Source organism: Hypanus sabinus, chromosome 31 (assembly GCF_030144855.1).
Source record: "Hypanus sabinus isolate sHypSab1 chromosome 31, sHypSab1.hap1, whole genome shotgun sequence".
Classification (NCBI taxonomy): Eukaryota; Metazoa; Chordata; class Chondrichthyes; order Myliobatiformes; family Dasyatidae; genus Hypanus; species Hypanus sabinus.
Window position 1 is genome coordinate 17,416,658 of NC_082736.1, and position 8,154 is coordinate 17,424,811.

An 8,154-nucleotide genomic window follows, 5' to 3' on the forward strand; every position below is an offset into this window, starting at 1 on the left:
AGTTGGTTATCGAGTAAGAAATAATCAATTCTAGTGAAGGTATGGTGAACATGTCAGAAAAAAGAATAATCTCTCTCCGTAGGATGGAGGAAACGCCGTATATCAGAGATACCATAATTAGAGAGAAACGATTGGATAGCTAAGGCAGATTTAGTAGGTGGTCTAGTAACAGAGGACGATCGATCCAAATTGGGATCTAACCAACAATTAAAGTCACCACCCAGTATAAGAGAGTATGAGTTTAAGTCTGGCAATGAGGAAAAAAACCGTTCAAAAAATTAACATCATCAAAGTTGGTGGCATACAGTTTTGCTAGTGCAACTTTAGTGTTATATAGTTTGTCAGAAACAATAATAAAACGGCCATTTATATCAGATATTTTATTATGGAGTTCAAAAGGAATATTTGAGTTAATAAGAATGGAGACTTCCCTAGCTTTAGCGGTAAAGGATGAATGAAAATGCTGACCCGCCCACTTTGACAAAAGCCGGCAGTTATCAGAACAACGAATATGAGTTTCTTGAAGGAAAGCAATATCAGCTTTGAGTTGTTTGATATGTGAGAATACCTTCCTCCTTTTAACAGGGTGATTCAATCCCTTTACATTCCAGCTCACGAATTTAAGTGGACTAGCCATTATCGGTTACTAATCCATAAAATGCAGAAGGCATATAAAAAGTCAAGCAGTAAAATAGCAGTCTGGGAGCAGAAATGTAAACATAGTTTCGTAAAATCAACACATATACATGTCCTGAGCAATAAAGAGATATAATATATACAGTGAGTGATGTTGGAACTAGAAAATCCACCCCATCCACACAACCCAAAACTAGACGGCTACCAAAACAAGTAGCTAGCTCTACCAAAAAAAAATAACCCAAATACAACTTCCAGATCTGTGTCATTAACAGCAGTTCCGTATAAATACTATAATAAATAGTAACTAGTTTATGCACTAAAAACATAACTACAGATTAGAACACCTTCTGCAGGAATATAAAACTTAATACAGAGAAAGTCGGAAGAGGACCAAAACTAACCTGCCAGCGAAAAAAATTATAGAAGAATAAAGTAAGAGAAAGGAAAAAAAAGATAAAAAAAGGAGAGGAAAGGGAAAATTATAAATTCAAGACGAGTATTTATCAAGCATTTACAGAGAAGAGAGAAAAAAATTCAGAAATTGGAAAAAAGAGGTGAAGAAAAGAAAAAAGTATAGTAAAATAAATAAATATAAAAAGAAGGAAAAATAGATCGGCAATTAAACTGTGAACCAACAAACAGGAAGGCCTTCACTGAAGACTTCAAACCTCCAGAACAAGTTAAAGCCAGTTGTAGAAGTCTGTAGATAAAGTTGTACAACAATAAAATATAGATTTCACACACACCAAATCCAGGGAGAGATTGACAACAACCCTTAGAGTTTAGATGAATAATGTCTGAATGATTCAAGTAAAGTCTGAGTCCAGAAAAAAGTAATTTTACTACGAGAAGTACTTATCCACCATTTTAGGAGGTCCGATCGGGTTCCGAAGATGGCTGGATAGCCAGAAGACTTGCCACAAATGCTTCACCTTCTTTGGCTGACTTAAACCATTTGTATTTCCCAGTGTTAAGTTTGATTCGTAGATCAGCAGGGGAACGAAGCGAAGGTTTAAAACCACGATCAAAAAGCACTTTCATTGCACCTTTAAACTCAGCGCGCATCTTTAAGGTCTGGGGTGCAAAATCTTCCACAAAGCGAATGGTTGTATCCTGGAAAATAAAAGAACCTCTGCGACGTGCCTCTACGATCAGACGGTGTTTTACCTGGTATTGATGGAAGCACAAGATTACTGGTCGCGGGCGGTTGCCCAGAATTCCGGGGGGAATGTAGACCCGGTGTGCCCGTTCGAGCTCAGGCGGGTTCGGGAGCAAATCTTTCCCGAAGATCTCACAGAGAAACTCGGCGAAAAACTTCACTGTTGATCCCTGTTCGGTGGCCTCTGGCAATCCAAGAATTCTAAGATGGCAGCGTCTGCTGCGATTTTCGAGATCCACCGTTTTGAAAAGGTGTTTGTTACACTTTTCCTCCAAGCTGGAACAGAGAGTCTCCAAGTATCGAACACGACTTTCTAAATCTTCAGAAGTCGAGTCGATGCGAGATAAGTGTTGGGCATGTTTGCCCACCTTGTCGTTGATTAATTCAAGTTTGTCCTCCGTCTGTTTGAAAGCGGTTTTGAATTCCTTTAAAATTTCGTCTCGGAGCTGACCGAGCGCAGCCAGGGTCTCGTCTGAAAGAGCCGGAGCTTCCTTTCTCCCGGATTTAGAGCTCTTGCTAACATTGTTAGCTCTTGCTAACATTCTGACATTGTAAGTTAGAGGTGTTCACAGGCAAGTAAGAGGTACCGAAAAAGTTCCCGACTGAGATTTAAAAAATGGAGACATTTAGTGCAAAGATAGCGACAGTAACGGAACAAAAGTTCGGAGCAGCTAAGCAATCGCCATCTTACCGGAAGTCTGGTTTATTTTCTCTCGTACAATAGAAAATGTGCAGCAGCATCTATGGAATAAAGTACTCGGTAGATTTTTCAGGCCGAAACCCTTTTTCAGGATCACGAAGCAGCCTGGGTGCTGAGTTCCTCCAGCATTTCGTGTATGTTGCGCGGATTTCCAGCATCTGCACATATTCCCGTCTGTGATTCGACTGCTGCACTGCGAAGTCTCTTCCGTGGAATTGAATGCAATTAACTTATTAATTACGTCCTTCACATACATGAAGAGTAAACGTTTTACGTTACGTCTCCGTCTAAATGTGCAAAGTACAACTTATAGCAATATGTAATAAATAGTATGTACAACAGGACAGTCAATATAACATAGAAATACGATTGTATCAGCGTGAATTAATCGGTCTGATGGCCTGGTGGAAGAAGCTGTCCCGAAGCCTGTTGGTCCCTGCTTTTATGCTGTCGTACTCTTTCCTGGATGGCAGCAGAAGAAACAGTTTGAGATTGTGGTGACTCGGGTCACCAAGGATTCTTCAGGTCCTATGAACAAACCTGTCTCTGTAATTGTCCTGAATACTGTGAAGATCACATCAACAGACACGCTAGGCTGCCCACACCGCTCCTTGCAGATTCCTACGATTGAGGGAATTACAGTTCCCATCCCGGGCAGTGATGCATCAAGTCAGGGTGGTCCCCTATAGAAAGTCTTTAGGTTTTGGGGATCCACGTTAAATTTCTTCAACCGTCTGAGGTGAAAGAGACGCTGTTGTGCCCTTTTCACCACGCAGCCGGTGTGTACAGACCTCGTGAGATCCTCGCTGATGTCTGTACCGAGTAACTGAAAGCCGTTCAGCCTCTCAGCACAGATCCATTGAAGTCAACAGGGGATGCCTACTCTGAAGAAGTGTGTATCTTCTCATCGATGAGAGTTCAGTGAAACCCTCTCTCACTGCTCCCCCTCTGTGATCTCAGCTCTTTTTTCTGCTGCGTTTCATTACCAGCTGGGAAACTCTGCGGTGCCCGGAGGCCGGCGCTCCCTACTGCTGTTCAGTGGGAATTGAATCTGTTCTACGTGTTTCAGTCACATATACCGAAATACAGTGAAATACAGTGAAACGTTTTTCATCCTCACGGTACATAGAGATCAGACCATGACACAGTGAATTGGGAGAGAACAAGGTGAAGCAATAACAAAATGCAGAGTAAAGTGTAACAGCGACAGAGAAAGCGCTGCGCAGTTAAATAATAAGGTGCAGCTTCATACCGAGGTGGATTGTGAAGTCAAACGTCCATCCTATCGTCAAACGTCAAACCATTCAATAGACACAGCAGTGGGACTGAAACTATCCCTGAGACTGTGAATTGTGCTTTCGGGCTTTTGTACCTTCTGCCAGATGAACAAGGGGAACGAGAGAATATCCGGTTCGCGTTGTGACTTTGATCAGGATTCTGCCTGTTCGATTTGACATGAAAGTGTGCGTTTCCTCGAGCCGAGCCCTTGGAACTAACGGACTTCCCGGGTCTAATGTTGTGTTTTTCATTCAGTTTGGGGTCCTGGATCATCCTACGTGAGGGATCACCACCATCGTACATGAGGGCTCCATCCGATCCATTGGAGTGAATTCTGCGTTCATAGTGCTAAAAGCGTACAAACTGCGATGGCCGGGAATCGAACCCGGGCAACTGCTTGGGAAGCAGCTATGCTCACCACTATAACACCATCGCACCCTGATACAAACGAGATTCAGCTACTGAATGTTCTCTTGTGCTATAAGATTCTGTAACTCGATTATCAGTTTCTGTGCTGTTTTCTAAAGGATCATTCCTCTCTCCCTTACAGTTCCTATCTTGACCAGTAGATGTCGCGACGTTCCGACAGTCCGGGGAAACACAGCACCTGGGATCCGAAAGATTCGAAGGGCTGCAAATGGTTTTCTGCTTCACGTATCAGAAAGTGGGAAACAACTGCTGATTATAAATATCCGTTCAAACAACACACAGTTGGATGCTAATGGGAACCCTTCCTTTGGCTCGTCCTTGAACTCAGTAAATGACTGAATCACTGAAGAATGCTGAGACCCCTCCAGTCACACAGTGAGGAGAGGATGAGTAAAAAGCGCCAGCTCTGCACTCAACGAACAAACATCAGAGTGACTTTATGAACTCTCCTAAACCCTGACTTCCGTATGAGATTCCACACTCTTGTTTATTCCTCGTTAGTTCAATCCCCGCCTGTCAAGCAGGAGACCAGGGTTTAACTTACCGACGTGAAGACCATTTTCCTGCTTCAAATGAAACCGGTATTAGAAGATGGAACAATCTAGTGTGCAAATAGTCCGGAACTGGAGAGTTTCCCCAGAACAAGGGACGTTCTGTTCAGCGTTTGTTTTTTTCAGTCATCCGTCATCGTGACTGTATCTCAACGCTGTTCGGCGTTACACTCGTTGACTTAATCCTTCACTCCGAAACAGCGGCTGTTGCTGTGAGATATGAACTCCCGCAGTTTCCCAGCACTCCTGCCGACTCTCTCAGTTTGTCTGGGTGACTGTGTGGAGAAGACAGATAAAGGAACAGGTGAAAAACTTTGGAGAGTACGATACCATGCCGACGTGTTTACCGCCGGGTTTAAAGCCACGCAGCCCCTCCTGCAACACAGGACCCTCCGAACAGACGCTTAGAAAGTGCACTGGAGGAATGTACGCTTGAATTCTGTGACGATAATGCAACACGGGTTGTGTGGATCCGCCCCTAGACTTAATTCATAAGCAGAACACATGAAGAGGGTTCGAGTTGATGACAGTGGCGGTTGATGATGCTGGTTTTGAATGTGTGGGAATGTTGGGAAATAATGTAGGTTCAGGTGGGGGGGGGGGGGCAGTGTCCAGAAAAGAAACCGGAAATGAAGAGTCTGGTGAGTGCGGGGGAAGGTTGGAATGAAGTTGAATCTAGATCTGGAAAACGGAAGAAAGTAAATAATCTGGGAATGATTTCAACTGATCGAGAGGAAGGACTGGATATTTGGAAAAAAAAAAGAAATTCCAGTTCAAGGTACAGTATTGTTTAAATTTGACCCGGAACAACCTTCATTTATCAATCCCATTAAATTAACTGCAGCAGCACGCAAAATGCTGTAGACATTCAACAGACCAGGCAGCATCTGTGGAAAAGAGTTCAGTCGACATTTCAGGCCGAGACCATTCATCAGCCCCGATTTCCTCCAGCAATTTAACCACAGAGATGAAATCTAGAAGAATTTAATAGCAATTACTTCTGATTTGATTACGAAAATACGTCTAGGTCAGGCATGGTCAAACTACGGCCCGCGGGCCAAATGCGGCCCGTTAAGCTTTTTAATTCGGCCCGCAGAACTTGATGAAATTATATTAATAAACCTTGTTAACGTTTTTTCCCCGCAGTTCTGGCGTTTTCCCAATAGATGACGCACTCTATATACATTTGTGGCGACCCATTTCCTGGCACATCCGAACCGGCTCACAATTAGCCAGCGTTCCGGCGAAGGGAGATAGCCTGCGGGGATTTGCGAGCACAGAGCTTTGGAGCCTCTGCACAGGGGGACAGGTTGAGGGAGGCTTAAAAGTGAGGCTGGGGATTTCGAATAAAGGTTTTTTTTTTCTTTGACTGCAGTTACCGACTCCGTGTCGTAATTTTAGCGCTGCATGTAGCACACCGCTACACATTGACCTTTGTTGAGGTGCAGCGTATTACTCCACATTTGCTCTTTACTCTTTGTTCGGCTCGACCTATTTGTGTGAACAGGCGTTCAGCGTCATGAACATCAACAAAGCCAGCCACAGATCCAAGTTAACTGACCAACACCTCAGATCCATCCTGAGAATCGCCACAACAAAACTAAATCCAGACTTTGATGCGCTGGCTAAAAAGGGAGACCAACAACACTGTTCCCACTGAAATTAAAAATAAGTTTCTTCGTTGTGTTATGTAAAATTGCATTTGAATTTTTTTTTCAATAAGCCTTACATGTTACATGTCATTTCTGTTATGTGATGGACATGAGTAGTGCGCAGGTGCACGTACGTTCACAGAATAAAAAATGCGCTCCAGATCAAATAACGCGCTCCGCATACTGGCGCGCTCTCACTGTTCTGTCATTGTGCATTTGTGGATTGTTGTTGAGTTTTGGCACAGGGGACAATTGAATAAAATCCAGCAGGATAAGTAGACCTGCATCTCCTACCGTTTTTGAAATAAAGACAGTCAGGAGGAGAGTGATGATGATAATATCTTGAAGGATAACAGAATTTTCTGTGCTTTAAAATAATAACTGTTACTATTTTAAAAAGCTGTATTTTATTCATTTAATTTTCAGTGTTTTAAAAGCCATTTCAATAAATAGCTAAATACCATGGGACTTCAAAGACAGATATTTTGTTGTAATGCATTTGTTCATTTTCAATTGAAATTAAAGCACATGTTTTCTACATATCCCATGATATTTTATTTTCTCTTATGAGGTGTTTTACCAAAACACTCCGTCCATCTGCTCCTGGTCCGGCCCCCCTGTCAAATTTTTGAACCCTTTGTGGCCCTCAAGTCAAAAAGTTTGCCCACCCCTGGTCTAGGTACATCTGATAAAACTAAGAATGAGTGGGATGGCGAGTCTGTCGGGACCCTGGGGACTTGTGGAAACTGTGGTGATTTCTTTTGAACTTACAGTCCTTTAACATTTTGGACTATTTTTACTGTGCCCATAGTCTGTTTTTTTATCAATTATGCTATTGTTTGCACTGTTGTACCTATATATTGTAATTAAGTCGTTTTGTGCAGGTCTTGTAGCTTTAGCTTTTGGTCTTGTTTTTGTCTGGTGGATTTTGGAGCTCCTTTCCGGGGAACGTGCTGGACGATAGCGCGATGTTAATACGCAGCAGCCTCTCCGGACTCTGGATTGGGGATTGCCAAACGTTACGTGGATTTTCTGGTGTATACTGTTTTGTCATATGTTTTTGTGTTATCATTCTGGGGGAATGTTGTCTCATTTTTTAACTGCATTGCATTTGTGGTTTCTAAATGACAATAAACTGAATCTGAATCTGAATCTGAAAAAGAATTTCAAATATCTTTATCTACAGAGAAATAGGAGAAAATTCTGAAACTAGTTAATACTTCTTCAATGTGTGCCAGAGACACTTTGAGGCAATTGATGGTGCTTCATAGAGCTCATATGTCCGAAGATAAGTTAGCTCGATTTTACCCTCATATAAATCCTGTTTGTGATAGATGTAATTCTGAAGTAGCTTCCTTGAAACATATGTTCTGGTCTTGTCCGCTTCTAGGAAAATATTGGGAAGATATTTTTGAGATTATTTCAGTAGTTCTGAGCGTTGATTTACAACCTCATCCTTTTACGACAATTGTTGGACTACCAGTGATAAACTCCAATCACTTATAGTCATCAGCTTGTCGTTTAATTGCATTTGTGACATTAATAGCTAAAATATCAACTTTACTTAATTGGAAAGCTTCCAATCCGCCCTACCACTCCTCAATGGTTTTCCCGAACGATAAGATGTCTAAATTTGGGGAAAATTAGTAGTGGTACTATGGACCCTTCGGTTGAATTTGAAGAAACTTGGAGGCCATTTATTCAATATTTTCATATGATGTAATTCGACTCTTTCTGAATCCTCAT

The 8,154-nt window shown here is 42.2% G+C and overlaps 1 non-coding gene across 1 annotated transcript; it reads right to left on the bottom strand.

The window, feature by feature from the left end:
• Positions 1 to 4,140: 4,140 nt before the first annotated feature.
• trnag-ccc (transfer RNA glycine (anticodon CCC)) lies at positions 4,141 to 4,211 on the bottom strand. The gene has a single exon. It is a non-coding gene; the product is annotated as a tRNA-Gly (tRNA).
• Between the last annotated feature and the right edge of the window lie 3,943 nt (positions 4,212 to 8,154).